General features: G+C 34.4%; 1 long non-coding RNA gene across 2 annotated transcripts in view; it reads left to right on the forward strand.

The window, feature by feature from the left end:
* Positions 1 to 16,769, forward strand: part of LOC123384387 — a 150,009-nt gene extending 133,240 nt beyond the window's left edge. For both annotated transcript variants that reach the window (XR_006595413.1, XR_006595416.1), the window contains exons 8-10: positions 474 to 582; positions 9,686 to 9,779; positions 16,306 to 16,769. This is a non-coding gene — a long non-coding RNA (uncharacterized LOC123384387). The remainder of the gene's footprint in view (positions 1 to 473; positions 583 to 9,685; positions 9,780 to 16,305) is intronic.
* The last annotated feature ends 937 nt before the right edge of the window (positions 16,770 to 17,706 follow it).

A 17,706-nucleotide genomic window follows, 5' to 3' on the forward strand; every position in this document is an offset into this window, starting at 1 on the left:
TTTTTTAAAAATATTTTTATTTATTTTTGAGACAGAGAGAGACAGAGCATGAACGGGGCAGGGGCAGAGAGAGAGGGAGACACAGAATCGGAAGCAGGCTCCAGGCTCTGAGCTGTCAGTACAGAGCCTGACACAGGGCTCGAGCTCAGGAACCGCGAGATCATGACCTGGCTGAAGTCGGACGCTTAACCGACTGAGCCACCCAGGCGCCCCAGAGGTTTCCTAAGTATTTTGATGCATCTATAGTTGATAGTTTTAACTTCAAAGTTTAATTGTTCGTGATAGCATACAGAAACTATGTATAAACCTTGTGTTCTATAACCTTACTCACTTGCTAATTCTAGTAGCTCTTTTGAAGATTCCTCAGGATTTTCTACATAGAAAATCATATTGTCAATACATAAAGATAATTTTATCTATTTTTTTCTAACAATGCTTTTATTTCTTTTTGTTGTCCTGCTGCACTGGCTAAGACTTCCAGTGAAATGTTGAATAGAAGTGGTAAGAGTGGATATCCTGGCCTTGAGATCCTTGCTGTAATGTTATCTGGAGATTTTTCAGAAAGAACCTTTATCAGATTGAGTGAGTACCTTTAAATCCCTGGTTTGCTGAGAGTGCTTATAGCAAAAGTGTGTTTAACTTTGCAAAGGCTTTTTTCTGGATACAATAAGATGATCACATGTATTTTGTTTTATAGTCTATTATTATAGTGAGTTGCATTGATATTCATATGTCAATGAACCACATTTCTTGGATAAAACCCATTTGATCATAAATGTATGGTCCTTTAAATACATATTTAGGATCTGTTTGCTAAAATTTTCTTAAGGATTTTTGCATTTATATTTATGGTTTTCTTTTCATATAATGCCGTTGTCTGGTTTTGGTTTCAGGGTATTCTGGGCTATAAAATGAGATAAAAATGTTTCCTCTTCTCTTCTATAAACATTTTGAGAGTTTGTGTAGAATTCTTATGACTTCTGTCTTTATCAATTTGGTAAAATTTACCACTGAAGCTGTCTTGACTCTGGAGTTTTTTCTTTGTCAGAGGCATTGTTATAATGATAAATTCAATTTATTAAATATATATAAAGAGAGTGCTTTGGGTGAGCTATATTTTCTTGAATGAGTTTTGATAGTTTTTATTTTTTTAAGAAATATATTCCTTTGATCTAGTTGACCAAATTTAGTGGAATAGAATTATTTATGATATTCCAGTTTATCCTTTCAAAATTTGCAGGATTTGCCATTTGTGCCCTTTTATATTCCTGATGTTGTTACTGTGTATCTTCTCACTTTTTTTTTTTAACTGGCCAGTCTGGCTAGAAATATATTACTTTTAAAAAATATATTCAAATAACTTATTGAAAAGCTGAAAGCAGCTTAGATGATTGATTTGAGAGATTTCTTCTTTTTCTTTCTAAGCGCTCGTTTAGTAGCATCCCATTAATTTTGTTGTGATTAATTTCCGTGCATTCACATTAAGTGGGAAAAATATATACAACATATAATACATATTTTTTCTTATGATTGCTTCCCTAAAGTATGGGTTATTTAAATTGTGTTATTTAATTCCTGAATATTTGATATTTTCCATATATGTGTCTGTTTTTGATTTGCAGTTCAGTTTCTTTTTGGTCATAGAACATAATATGTATGATTCCAATAACCTTGTGTTTACTGAGCTGTGTTTTATCACCTAGAAAATATTCTACCTTGGTGAATAGTCTATGTACATTTAAAAAAAATGTGTATTTTGCTATTGTTAAGTAGAGAATTCAGTAAGTATCTACAAAGACCAGTTTTTTATTAGTGTTGTTCCAGGTTTTCAGAGCCCTACTTATTTTTGTCTCTATTTGTTCATCAATTATTCAGAGAGGAGTGTTAAAATCTCCTACAGTAATTGTGGATTTATATATTTCTCCTTGTATTTCTATCACTGTGTTTCAGTTATTCTAAACCTCCATTATTGGATGCAGATACACCTTTAGGATTGTTATGCCTTCCCAATATTTTGATTCCTTTATTATTATGAAATATACTTCCTTATCCTTGGCAGTATTCATTGTTCAGAAGTCTATTTTCTCTGACATTAGAATGGCTGCTACAGCTTTTTTATGCACATGTTAATAGTATTTTTCCATCCTTTTGTTCTTATCTGATTTTTGTCTTTATATTTAAAATGATTTTCATGTAGCTGCATATAGCTGGTTGTAGTTTTTAACTCGACTTTTTGTTCTGTTTATTTATTCATTCTGGTTTCAAGTTTTTATTTAAATTGTGGTTAGTTAACATACAGTGTACCACTAGCTTCAGGTGTAGAATTCAGTGCTTCATCACTTCCGTGCAGCACCCAGTGCTCATCACAAGTGCCCTCCTGATTACCCGTCATCCATTTGGTCCATGTCCTGCCTACCTCCCATCCAGCAGTCCTCTGTTTGTTCTCTATAGTTAAAAGTCTCTTATTGTCTGCCTCTCTCTTTTTTTCCCCTATGTTCATCTGTTTTATTTCTGAATTTCTACATGAGTGAAATTTGATGATTTATGTGTTTATTGAAACTTAAGACCATTTATATCTAGTTCAATTACCAACATCTTTAATGCTGGTTTAAATCTACCCACTAGTAATTGTCACAGGTGTTCTCAATCCCTTTCTTATTTTTTCCAGTGTATTTTTTTTATTATACTTTTAAGTATTTAACTTCCATCATTGCATTTTATTTTTTAAATTTTGTTCATGACAGTTTTAAAAAAATTTTTTTTCAATTCTAGTATGTTTTTATTTTTTAATTGCTGCTTTAGGATTTGTCATATACATTTTTAGCATGCCACAGTCTACCTTCAAATAATACTATATCACTTCATGTATATTTCTGTAATCTTGTAACTGCAAACTTCCATTTTTCCCTGTTCTCTATTTTGTAATGGTTATCACATATACTATTTTTATTTACATTATAAATTCACAATATACTAGTATTACTACTTTTTTTAATATATATATATTTTTTCAACGTTTATTTATTTTTGGGACAGAGAGAGATAGAGCATGAACGGGGGAGGGGCAGAGAGAGAGGGAGACACAGAATCGGAAACAGGCTCCAGGCTCTGAGCCATCAGCCCAGAGCTGGACACGGGGCTCGAACTCACGGACCGCGAGATCGTGACCTGGCTGAAGTCGGACGCTTAACCGACTGCGCCACCCAGGCGCCCCATATTACTACTTTTCTTTAGGCAATTCTTTGTCTTTTAAGGAAATTAAGATATGAGAAAACTACGCATTATCCATAACTGTATCTGCCCTTCCAGGCCTTTATCATTCTTTTTATTGATTTATATTTCCATATTGTGTCATATCTCATGCCTAAAATATCTCTTTAACATTTTTGTGTATTTCTTGATAGTGTATATCTCATGGCAATAAATTCTCAGTTTTTGTTTTTGGAATATATTTTACTGAGTATAAAATTATAAATTGACTTTCTTTTTCAGTGCTCCAAATATGTCATTTCATTGTCTTTTTATCTGCCAATTTCCTGAGGAGATTAGATTTTATTCCTTTATTCATATATTCCTTGGTCTGTAATATGGCTTATCTTTCCCACTCCACAATTTTCTTAAGATTTTATATTTGTCACTGTTTTTCAGTAATTTGACTATGGTGTGCCTTGTGATTTATTTCTCTTTTATTCTTCAGTGATCTTCTGGGATCTGCAAGATTATCGATTCCTTAAATTTAGATAATATTTATTAAATTTATTAAATATATACATTCTTTTTCCTTCTCACACCTTTCCTTCAGGGATTCCAGAGTGACATATATTAGACAGTTTGACATTTTTTTCCCCATGGATCATTTATGCTTTGTTCATTTTTCATCAGTTTTTTTTTTCTCCTCTGTGCTTCATTTTGGATAGTTGCTCTTTGCTGTGTCTTTAAATTTAATGAAGTTTTCTTCACCAGTGTCTCACCCACTGTTAGTCGCATCCAAAGTATATTTCATATCGGATATTGATTTTTTAACTCTACTAGTCTTACTTGTGTGTGATTTTTTCCTTATATCTTCTATTTTTTTCTCACATCGCTTCTCTCTTCCTTTACTATTGTGGCCATATAGAGCATTTTTATATTGATGTTTTAATATACTTGTGTTCAAAACTGTGAAAGGAATAAGATTTTACCACACTAATAAGTTGGAAGCTAATAAGTAGGTCTGTCACAGTTTTATGGATGGTTGCAGAAGACATGATACTTATGAGGCATAAACAATGGACAGGTTAGTACTCACAAAGATATCATTGACCACAGCATCAGCATTTTCATACTGGTTCTTTAAGCCCCAGTGCCTACAGGTGGTGCAAACAGGATTGGATGGCCCCTGCACACAGTATGTTTTCTATGACAGATGAGGAACCCTGAATTAGGGAACCTGAGCCTCTTCCAATGGACTGTACACATTCCTTTCCTTTGCTCTAGGGGAAGAAGTTTTCTTTCTTATTTTGGGCGTTGAGGATGGCTGTGCTTTGCTGTGGAGGGAGGCACCATCTTTGTCTTTCAAGGCTGTGAGAAAACCTACCATTTGCTCAGAAGAGAAAAAATGTCTCTATCATGAAAGCTGTTATCTTTACAGACATCACTGAAAACATAGTCAAGAACAAAAAGCAATCAGTGCATCTTACAAGACATGCAGAATATAAGGAAACAATCGAGAAGATAATTATCTCTCAATATTGCCATTCATTCCGTTTTCCTGTAATTGATAGAACTATATGGTGATTTTTCTCCTGTCTGTAGATCATATTTTCCTGATTTCTTGAATGTCAGAAAAATTTTTTATGTTTATTGTTGAAGAGAGAGAGACAGAGTGCGAGTGGGGGGTGGGGCAGAGAGAGAAAGAGAGAGAGAGAGAGAGAGAGAGAGAGAGAGAGAGAGACAGAATCTGAAGCAGGTTCCAGGCTCTTGAGCTGTCAGCACAGAGCCCAACGTGGGGTTCAAACCTACCAACTGAGATCATGACCTGAGCTGAAGTCAGCCACTTAACTGACTAAACCACCTAGGTGCCCCAAATGTCAAACATTTTTTGATTGCATGTGAGATATTGTTAATTTAAGTTTAAAGTACTTTATTTCATTGTGTTTTTTTTTAACAAAGTGTTGACTTCAAGTAAGCACACAGTTAAGTTTCTTGGAATCAATTTGACCCATTAGAAACTCACTTATCCACTTTATTAGACAAGCCTCAGAGCAGTCTACTCCCATTCCAGATTAGTCAAACTACTGAGGCAATGCTTTTCTCAAGATTCTTCCCAATGCCCTACATATCGAGAGACTTTTTCATTCCAACTGATGGGAACATGAGCTATGGGCTGCTTTGTTTTAACTCTGGAAACTGTTTAGATTACTGCTTTCTTTTCTTTTCTATCTTAATTTTTTAGAGATAGAGAGGGTGAGTGGGGGAGAGGGACAGAGGGAGAGAAAGGAAGAATCTTAAACTGGCTCCACACTCAGCACAGAGTCCAACATGGGGCTCGATCCCACAACCCTGGGATCATGATGTGAGCTGAAATCAAGAGTCTGATGCTAAATGGACTGAGCCATATTACCTTCATAAACACTGATCTCTATCTCCTTAGTGCAGATTTTGTTTGGTCTTTTTTCTCTCTGTGTGGTGACCTGGAAAACTGTCTGCAGGCAGTAAGCTGATGCAATTTTAGAGCTTACCACATTTGTTTTTCTTCTCTCCATGAGCACTGTTCTTTGCTGTGTGTTTTCAATATGTGACAACTTTTATTTCATTTTGTTTATTTTCTAATTGTTTAAGGGAGGAAAGTAAATCTGCTTTTTGTGATTAGATCATGGCCTGAAGCAAAATAATCAGAAAGGTTTTGTCTCTTATATTTTAGCTAACACCCATATTTTGGAACAGGGTGATTTGCATTCACTCCAGTACCTATTTGCAAGCCTTTAAGTTCACATTTTTAAAGTTTATTTATTTATTCTGAGAAAGAAAGAGAGAGGGGGAGAGAGATGGAGAACAACTGGGGAAGGGGAAGAGAGAGAGGGAAAGAGAGAGAATCCCCAACAGGCTCCATGCTGACAGCACAGACCGATGTGGGGCTCGAATTCATGAATCCTGAGATCACGACCTAAGCAGAGCCCAAGTCTGGTGCTTAACCAACTAAGCCACCGAAGTGCCCTTAAGTTCACACTTTTACTATGACTTACTCAGACTTAAAAGGTAAATCCACGAGCCTAGTAATCTATAAAACATATTTCTAGACATGGGTCATATTTATTATTTTTACCCAGCTTCATTGATATATAATCAACAAATATAATTATAAGATATTTACTGATTTGATATGCAAATTCATGGTGAAAAGATCCCCCCCCCCATTGATTTAAACAACTTATCCATCACCTCATACATTTACCTTTCTTTTTCTTTTTTCGGTGACAACATTTAAGCTCTACTCTCTCCGCAAATGTCAATTATACGATACAGTGTTATCAGCTGGAGCCACCATGCTTTACATTACATCCTCAAACCTCTTTTATGGTGTAATTGAAAGTTTGTAACCTTTTTCCAACCATATTTTCCCCTCTCCCAGCTCCTGGCAACTACTTCACTATTCTCGGTTTCTGTGAGTCAACTTTTTTTTTTTTTTGCCTTTTTAGATTCCACATATAAGTTGTACCATGCAGTATTTGTCTTGATTATTTCATTAGCATAAGGGGATATTTGAAATATACCTCAGTAATTAGAATAGCATGAACACTGAATAATCAGAAAGATGTCAACCATAAACAGACAGGTTATACTGGTGTGTTCCTGAAAGCATGATTTTAAACACATTCACGCATACACACAGCTGCACATACTTTTTTATTGCAGACTTATTTTCTACATTTGAAGTAAGAAGAAAAACATCTAATATTCTAGTACATTTAAGTACGTATTAACATATTACTGTTTAACTTGTTTTTATATATATACCAAACACAAATATTGACTTTGCAGAAACTATCAAATCACTTTTTTTCATTGCCTAAAAAGTCATTTTCCTGGTTATGTGTTCACTGAAAAGGCAATTGTTTCTGTTTTTCATATTGTGTTTTTAAAGTTATAAACCCTGAGGGGCACTTGGGTGGCTCAGTTGAGCGTCCGATTTCGGCTCAGGTCATGATCTCACAGCTCGTGAGTTGGAGCCCCACGTGGGGCTCTGTGCTGACAGCTCAGACCCTGGAGACTGCTTTGGATTCTGTGTCTCCCTCTCTCTCTGCCCCTAACCCACTCACTTTCTGTCTCTGTCTCTGTCTCTGTCAAAAATAAGTAAACATTAAAAAAATTTTTTTAATAAATAAATAAATAAATAAATAAATAAATTTATAAACCCTGAGATGACCAGATTGGGACACCTGGGTGGTGCATCCATTAAGCATCTGACTCTTGATTTTGACTCAGGTCATGATCTTGTGGTTGTGAAGTAGAGCCCCACATAGAGCTCTGTGCTGGGCAAGGAGCCCACTTAAGATCCTCTCTTTCCCCCTGCCCCTCCCCCACTCATGCTCTCTCTGCCCCCCCCCAAAGAGAAAATCACCAGAGAATACCAGAGATCCTACCTTTCAACAACCTAAGAGTAATTACGAATATCAAGATAAAACAAATATGATTCATTCAGCAAAGGAGCTAAGAATGCACATAGGCTCTGGAATGACAAGGGCCAAAGATATTTTTTATCTTAAGGTGAAATAAAAAATAGTTTATTTCAACAAAATTGTTTACCTGCATGTTTTTCTTTTATGTTTCGCCAATTCCTTTTTCACTTTCATGTCTTTTCATGTATGCAGCCACATCAGTGTCCACACATTAGATATAGTTATTCCTCACTTGAAATGAAGATGATATTTATACTAATAACAAATAGAACTGTAATTTCATAATAGCTAAATTTGTAAAAAGCAATATTTTTATTCGGTAAAATAATAAAATATGAAACAATATGAAACAAAGTGACCTATTTATAAAATGATGCTTAGTGTTTCCATAGAAAATCCTACCATCTCCATAAGTTCACTTTTTTTTTGTAAGTGGAAGTTAAGATTTATGGAATAAAGAAAGCTAATGTCACCAAACTAAGACCTATTGGCTGGCTTCCAGAAGGTCAATGGGGTACCATTTCCTTGATGATTTTACCACAGTCAAGAAAGTACATCTAAGACTAGCAGGCTCAAAACATAATTTCATTAGGATACATGGAATGCATCCATCTCTCCAGAGTCATCTTAATTTAATTGCATTCACAAAACCGATCCATAAAATGAGAATTGCTTTTTTGGCAATATAGTCATTCCAGCTGTAATCCAATATATGCAACCCTAAAATATCTGTAAAGCATTAACAAAAGCAATAGTTTGTACTATCGGAGCTAGCTTGGGCTGTCTGAGCAGGCACTTCAGCTTGGGTGGAGATTGTCATAATGAATGTTTAAAATGAACAACAACAACAACAAAAACGGAGTGGAAATGCTTACATCACTGTAGTTACTACATTGCTGGTAGATACTGAGACAATGAAGATGGAAGAGAAATTATTTGCATGTAGGATTGTGTTTGGAGAGAGAGAGTTGTAGGCTACCCTCTCGAAGACTGTTAAGGCTGAAGATGCTCCACTCAGGAGCTGATGCTTGGTTTTAATTTTCTGAGACACAGTTGAAAAAACTCCCACTGCCAGGGCTAGCAGGAAGCTGTGGTTTGTGTTTTGTTTTGTTTCCCCTCTACTCTCAATAATCTTGCATAAGAAAATTATCAACATATGAACTAAGACAACTACATATTATACTGGTATCTTTCTCCATTTATGAACCATGTATATATATTGTGTTACATGCACATGCTGTGAAAGAAAGGACTGAATAAAAATAAATACAATGTCAACCTGGTAGGAATTTTCTCATTGAAAGGGCCAGGTCCATTCTATATCAGTTGGAAAATAATAAAAAAAACTGAAGAAGTAAAGTTATGCTTGGTGTATTATAATGAGAAACATATGTAAAATTCATTGTTGCCTAGCATCAAGCTAAAATAATGCTTTGTTCTCTACAGTAGGCATTTCTTGTCATTGGGGTATTATACACAATTTCATTGGTTAAAACTTCATTCTGAAGTTTCATATCAGTGCTATTAAGTCTTCCCCTGTGACATCTTTTTCTGCGATTTCAGGGCTCAAGAGCACCTGATTATGTTGATGCTTTATTTATTATATCCTAATACTGCCACCCAAGTTATTCTTAAGATCCACTTACCTGAACATATTTATATTATTTAATTGAATTTGAGTATTTCAGCTTTTATACATGTATTGACTGAAATTTTAATTCTATATCAGGGTTTCTCACCATTGACATTTTGGGCAATCATTCCTTGTTGTAGAGTCTGTCCTGTGCATAAGATGTTTAGCTAAATCCCTGGCTTCTACCCATTAGATTCAGATAGCGTGTATAAGGCTCTGGGAATATCTCGTCTCCACTTACGACATTTAAAATTATCTCCAGATATTATCAAACTTTCTTGAGGGTTAAAACCCCCACAAGTTGAGACACTGTCCTAAATGGCAATACTAATAGTGAAATAGTGAAATAGGGAGTTGATTTTAACTCCTACTCTCTTCCACATCTATCTTATAGCATCCAGGAATAAGAAGGACTAGAAAGCAGAGCCATTGCCCCCCTTCAATGCCACATCTTAAAAAAGAAGGAAGAAACTTGAAAATAAGTGGATGTAAGTTTGGGTTAGTGATTTTTTTTTAAATTCCTATGGCTGCATCCCTAGAATGTCAGTTGCTGCTTCTATATTCAAGGGTTTAGTTACACTGATGTATATGTTCGTGGGTTTTCTGTTCCTCTTTTAGAATATATTTAGCTATATATTCAATTTGCTATAACAATACCATCAAAGAGAATTTATCTTACAAGATTGAAAAAATAGATATTATGGGGTACAAATCAGACATTCACAAAGATCAGTTTTTACAAAATGTTTTTATCCAATATATTATTTTTCTGCTAGATGTAATATAACTTTCACAGAAAGATAAAATAGTTATATTGAATGCTATCTCATCTGGAAGAATCTAAATACATATTAAAATAATAAAACTTATACTTCCATAAAGAATACTGTTCAACAGTGCTAAATTAATATTTTTCAATGTCATTTCAAGTATGAAAATTTCTATATATTTATCATTCAAAACTGATAAATGTTTCTTTTAAAAATGTTCCCTAGTTCCAACTTAATATTTTCCTCTATTTTGTGTAAGGATAGACAATGTTCATAATTGAAGCAAAACTGATGTGAAGGTAAAACTTTATAGAATCTAGTTCATCTACAAGTTGAGTCTTTTCACACGTTAACTGGTTTACAAGATTTCTTTGTTTCACTGTGTACCATGTGTGGTACACAAATACCCGACTGTTAACATAGGGATTCCAAATTATTAGCGTTTCTTTTGCCGAAAGTTTTTTTTTTTTAACTTTCTCTGACTCAAATTCTTTGTCTTTGAAGTGAATATAAAAAGAACTTCTTACATGCATGTACGAATGACTCAAAATTTACCTAATCTACAATAGGTAGAGAACAATAATGAATTTTATTAGCATATAGACCAGTAAAATGCAATGTCTGCTGATTACTGTGTGTGTGTGAGCAAGCATCACTTATCGATTTTAATATTAGTCACTTCATTCTTCAGAGCAGGTGTATAATGATTCTGCAAATGTGTTATAAGGAAATATTTCAGATTATATATGTGAGATTGCTAATGTACTTTCTCATTTTTCCCCATTTCTTTTCATCCTGTGAATGTGTGTTGAGTGCCTAGTATTGAGAATTGTGTTGAGTGCTAGGCATTGGTTAGAGCACTTGGAAAAATCAGAGAACAAAGAACAAAACTCTATCTTTATAGATCTTAATCCATAATTCTCCATGGATGGCAGCCACTAGCTCTGACAAAGTGACTAAAACCAGTGAGTACATATTTATATGAAGATTGAGCTTAGCAGCCAGCCTTTGGGAGAGTTAGATGTATGGAAAGGAAACTTTTGGGAGAGTTAGATGTATGGAAAGGAAACTTTTTCATGATAGGCAGAGCATCCTTCATATTTGCTATAGGAGTAACAATAAATAAATTAACATCCATGAATGTTGTTTTTTTTTTTAATTTTTTATTGTTTATCTTTCAGAGAGAGAGAGAGAGAGAGAGAGAGAGAGAGGGGGAATGAGTGGGGGAGGGGCAGAGAGAGAGGGAGACACAGAATCAGAAGCAGGCTCCAGGCTCTGAGCTGTCAGCACAGAGCCCGATGCGGGGCTCGAACTCACCAACCGCGAGATCATGACCTGAGCCGAAGTCAGATACTCAACTGACTCAGCCACCCAGGCGCCCCTTTTTACTTCTAAAATTGGGGTAGCAATATTTATTTTGAAGATTGTTCTGGTACCTTGCAGTAATGGATTTATGGCATTCAGCACACCAGGCAGTGAAAAAAATAAGTTTCCCTTCAAACCACAAGAGACTCTTAATGAGAACAAACTGAGGGTTCATGGAGGTAGGTGGGGGATGGGCTAGATGGGTGATGGTTATTAGGGCACTTGTTATGAAAAAAAAAAGGAAAGACAAGAAAATATAAGAAAAGGAAAGAAAATACAATACTAGTTCCCCTTAAACACCCCTAGTTCTCAAACTTTAGCGTGTAAGTCACCTGAAGGCTTTTTACAAAACAGATTTCTGAGGTCCACTTCCAGCATTTCTGAGTCAGTAGGTCTTGGATGGGAACTGAGAATTTGTATTTCTGACAAGTTTCCAGGTGAGCTATGATAATGGTACCCGTGGCTTTCAGAACTATTGCCCTGGACCAAGCACTTTTGCAGGGAAACTTGTGTCATCCACACATATCAGATTCAAATACACAACTTGTATCCTCATCTGTGAAACAAACAAACAAACAAACAAAAAACAAGCAAATAAATATGTTTCTTATAGTATCTTCTACTTAATTGTCATTCTAATGTATTAGTTGTACGATGTCTCCTGGAATCTGCTTGGTGGCAAAATTAATATACCACCTCATTTACATGTTTCAGAAAGGCCTACGCCATTATAATTCTAGTGGTCTTCTGTTTAGGACAAATATAAAATCTGAAACAAAAGGTAACAAATAAAATTATAAATTATATACTTAGGCTTTACTTTTATACTTTATATTCAGCATTTTTTATTTCTTCTTATAATTTTCTTTTAAAATCTGTTTCCTTTGCAGGCTTCACTGGTAAAATAGTATTTGATAGTATAGTTATAATTTTAATTTGAAGTTATAATGAAGTTAGTGTAGTTTAGATTTAAGGCTGGACTACAGGAAAACCAACTACCTGCTTACATATAAAGTAAATTTCGTTTTTCTTTTTTGGTTTTGCTGAATGAAGGACACAGGAGTATTTTGTCCTGGGACATCTCCCCATGAATTTCTATGTCCATAACCTTTTGGTTAGGACTAATCCAATTGTGCTCAGAATCTTTTAAATTGTCTGATAATCTAAAGGAAAATCCCATTAATATGTGTTATCTGCAATTTCTGTAATATGATTAAACTATGTAGGATGCCAGTTTTTTCTTTTATTGCATCTTTTAATTCCCTTGCATACTTTTTAAAAATCGGATCATATTCAAATAGATATATCCACACAATCTCGTTAGAGTTTGGATTCAATTTTAGCCCCATGATTTTGAAAATGTATTTGATTCTACTTCAGAGCAGATAAATAATTTCTATCTTTCATAGAAAATTAGTTTTCCATTGTTGCACCAATATTGCTTTCATGCATATAAATTTGCAAGAAAAATAATTATCATCGAGTGTGATTCAGAGTTCCATAACCAGATCAGCAGCAAAGGGCACTTCTGGAGTAACTGTGGGAAATAAAACCAATACTACATTCTTTTATTTAGCTCTGCCTATATTCTGTGTGACTGAAAAGGGAAGTAAAATTACAGATTTCTTTTACTTAAAAGAAGAAAAATGTTATAATCAAATCAAAGTAACTTCTAGTAAAAAAAAAAGTTATACGAATAACATGGTTTTCATTACTTCTTTACTGTTGAATTCTGGACAAAGCCTCTTTTCTAGCTGTGAAGTTAGTTTCATGTAGTGGTCAGCTACCTTGTTGATTCATACAGTCAATGTATGCCAATGATACCCAATGTTTATTTTACCATGAGCACTCTCCCCTTCTCCTGAAAGAATAGAGAAACATACATACCCGTTTAATATAATATTTCAATAGTAAACATTTAATCCATGTGTTTATAAAATAGAATAAAAACAGAACTAGCAAAATGTTGTCTCATAAATGATATGCAAAGCCCTAAATATAATTTTTTTAACTGCCAATTTTGAGTTTTCTGACACATTTTTGAGATCTGCCCTGACTTGGTCAATATATTTGATTTATTTCTGAAAATAAATAAAAAATAAATACAATGATAACAATGAAAATAAAAACAGGCCACAAGCTGAGAGCCTCAAAGAGTACTAAATTTTAAGAGAATTGTATTTCAAACTAATGCGGTAAGAATAATTAAAACCTGGCTGATTATTAGGGTCTTTAAAGGATGTTGTGCAACGCATTTCTCTGCATCTTTGTGACACAAAACCAAGAATGTATTTTCCTCCCAAAGTCCTCATACTTTTCATTAGCATCTTTCTCTTAATTCTTGAGTTGTCCTCAGAAGGCTCCTTAGGTTGGTCTTTTCTGGAATACTAACCCCAAAGCTGACAACTCTTTTGAAATGAAATATAAGCTGTGCTTTTCATATTTTGTGATCTATTTGCTGCCTTTTCCGTAATGATAATTTTTTAAATGGTTTGAATGTCAATGATTAAGTGTTTTTTGGCAATGCAAATTTGGGGTCATGTAATAATTTTAAATATTCATGCAGATATGACATGTGATGCATTTGACATTTAAAATAAAATGTAAACTTGGGGAAAAAATAAGCAGTATAAACTCAAAATCTTCCACAAATTTAAGCAGTTAGAATTTTAAAATAACTATATTGTGTTTTCATATGTCCTCAAATTTCATGAGAAAAAATATAGCAGGCATGAAAAAATGATGGCAACTTCACGAAAAAATTCCAGGGTTTATATAAAGTTGGTACAGATCTAATTTAACTCTTGCACCTACATCTAGAGTTCCCTATAGTCATTGATTTTCTCCAAAACTTGCCTTCATAGTTTATTGCCTTCATTTATTCACTCATTTTTTTTTCTGCAATAGCTAAGCCCTGTCATTTCTACCTATTGAAATCCTATTTATCTGTCAAGCTTCAGCTAACATGTCACCTGCAAAGAAGCATTTTGCAATCCCCATCCTCCAGTAGTGAGCAAGGATTGTTCCATTCTCTGAACTCCCATTGTATTTTTATGCCACTCATACAATGGGTTACCATGCGTTATAGCATTTGCAACCCCTAAAGATTATATGCTTCTTGAGTAAAGATATTATTTATTTTCAGCCCCAGGGTACATTGAACAGCTTTTGGTAATCTATAAATACTTAACGAAGAAGTATAGGAAAGAATATGAGGCATTCCATGGCTCCTACACAATTCAAGAAAGAATAAATTTCACTCATTTGTTAAACATATGTAATTTCTTTACACGTACTGAATCACTTAATGTTCTTTGTGATAGATTGATTTCACTGATGGCTCTAATTCTTCACCCATCCCTGCGTCCTAAACTTTCTCTATCACTCTTGACTTGGTGGCTTCTGCCATCAAGATTGGGTGACTTGGCTCTACTCCACATGTCTATCATCTCTCATCAGATATCCAGGCATGCCTTAGGCTAGGAAGCATAGAAAAGCCGATAGCCAACTATCCACACCCCAACATACGAGGAATCCAGCCGAGATCAACAAAACCATTTGACAAACATTCCAGGTGTATTAGCAGTAAATACTTCTGAATGCTTACCACTGTTTTTCTCTGACACTTCTCTGAAAGCTTTTCCAATCAGTCACAGGCATGAGTGTATGTCTTGCCATGTATGTCTTGTCAAAAGTACTATACCATGTATTTTGGGTAGAGGCATCTACGCATCATCTATATGTTAAGAAATCACTTAAACAACTTTAAGACCATATTAGTTGGACTGATTTAGGTTTTCCAGAACAGTAACCTAGAAGCAAATAGGTTCATGGGACTGCTAAGCCAAGATGAAACAGAACAAGAAGTCATTACATAGGACTGAATGAACTGATTGTGGGTTTTGTTTGAAATATTATTGATCTTTTAATGTTATATTTTCTGTATATAAAAGGAAGTCTTTTCTTTTTTTCCTTAAGCTATCTATAAATTATAATAATTTAGTAGACAGAAGTTAAACATTTTTTAAATCATATGTTTTCCTCCTTGTCTGATCCCTGCAGGATATGGGAACTATTACTAAGTTTTATACATAGCAATATGCTTGTTTTCATAGGCTCAGTGTGAATCTATCCTTCTTACCAGTAGAACTTGATTAGAAATATCAGATATGTATCCAAGGCCTTACCTGAAATGTCATATTTGAGAATGATATTCTAATAGATATACCTAGACACTTTTAAGGAACTAAGCCTGACTTTAAGGGGTCAATGCTTACAAAGCTCATTTGGGAAAAATGGCCTGGTATCTGACTTAAAGTACTCATGGACTTATATGTTCTGAGTCTTACAGATAAAGAAGGCCACTTCTTGGTAACCCCAGGAATCAAGATATTTTAAGGACTTCTACAAGAGAGGTTTTCATCCATAATTGTAGGTAATATAGGTAAAATGTCATGGTGAGCACATGAATTGTTTTCTTGGCTTCAGGAGGCTTTTAAAAGTCCGATCTGAGATTTCTTATGAAAACTTCCCACATAGAAAACTGGAAAAGGACAACTTGGGAAATTACCATTCTTGCTACACCTATGTAAATAATCAGGCCAAATATGATAAGTTTTATTTCATGATCAAGAATACATTTCTTTGAAGTTTTTTTTTTAAATAAAAATGTGGGGTAATGACTGTAGAGAGAAATTTTATGTTTCAGTAGAAAACCATGTATAATCTAAAACACACTCTTCTTGGGAGAGGAAGATTTTGAGATTGTCCTATAAATTAGACTGGATACTGTTTCTGTGTCTGAATTATTTTAGTTCCTTTACAAATTTTCAGTTCTTTCAATTTCCTCCAAATTGATGTTTCCAATTTTTCCTGATAGGCCTCACCAAGAACTAAAATCCAACTACCCAGATCCCTTTTAGGACCGGATGTTACCTTACAGGTGGACTTTTCTGCCACAATCTGAGGAAGTCTTGGAAGCTCAAGACCAACTCTATGAAGGACTCATCACCAGCAGACCAGGCATGGGCCAGATTACCTCCTGAATAAGCCTTTACCTAGGCCACTGTGGAAATCCTGCAAAATGCTACAGTAGTATCGGTCCTTATCAAAAGATAAGTAATAAATTTCTGATATTAATGGAATGATATAAAAAGATATACTTTTAATATATTTATGTAATAGCATTTTTTAAAAGTTTTGTTCAACATTTCTCAAACAGATGTTTCAGAAAGCATGTATATGTGTCTAACCAGTACATCTAATTTTCATAATCTTCAAATAGGTCTAAGCATTTTGCCATTACACGTGATTCAGCATGACTTAAAAACAATAAAGTTTTGGGGCGCCTGGGTGGCGCAGTCGGTTAAGTGTCCGACTTCAGCCAGGTCACGATCTCGCGGTCTGTGAGTTCGAGCCCCGCGTGGGGCTCTGGGCTGATGGCTCAGAGCCTGGAGCCTGTTTCCGATTCTGTGTCTCCCTCTCTTTCTGCCCCTCCCCCGTTCATGATCTGTCTCTCTCTGTCCCAAAAATAAATAAACGTTGAAAAAAAAAATTTAAAAAAAAAAAACAATAAAGTTTTAAGTTTTGTCTATGTGCCATTAATACATCAGTTCTGGGAATACCTGGCCAGTTGCTATTATAAAAATATGGATGTGATTTCTTATTTCTTAAGAAGAAAAAAATTTCCAGCAAAATAATTTAGAAGTAGAGTATCAGTTAACAAGTTAAGCTCTAAAGACAGGAGGAACTACATTTATATCCTATCTTTGTCACTTGCTTGCTTTATGAGGTTGAAGAAGTTATTTATCCTCTCTAATGCTCATTTCCTTATCAATAAAATTAGCATGTTTTGATTAATTTGCAATTAGTATAAGGATACAGTGTACTAATGGAGTGTTTCCCAAGTTTCTATTGTTCTATGCTGCTTTAACAAATTGTGTCTTTTCTTCATGCCATCCTCAATATTTATTCTTTAATATTTAAAAAATTTACTTATATAATTAAGTGAATATAATTATAAGTGAATTTTATATTAAAATTATTCAGGAAAATCCATTGCTATTACCAGGAATGCAAGCAAACATAAAAATTCATAAGAGCGGTAATATATAAAAATTATATTTACTCCTTTTCCTAACGAAGGCCCTAATCAAGGGATTTTACTTTATATAACAACAATAATGAGAGGAATTTAGCAAGTGTTATAATTTGCCATTGACAACTGAATCAAAAGACATGTAAAATTATGGGAAATGGAGTAACTTTTCACTATGCAATC

Source organism: Felis catus, chromosome A1, assembly GCF_018350175.1.
Source record: "Felis catus isolate Fca126 chromosome A1, F.catus_Fca126_mat1.0, whole genome shotgun sequence".
Lineage (NCBI taxonomy): Eukaryota > Metazoa > Chordata > Mammalia > Carnivora > Felidae > Felis > Felis catus.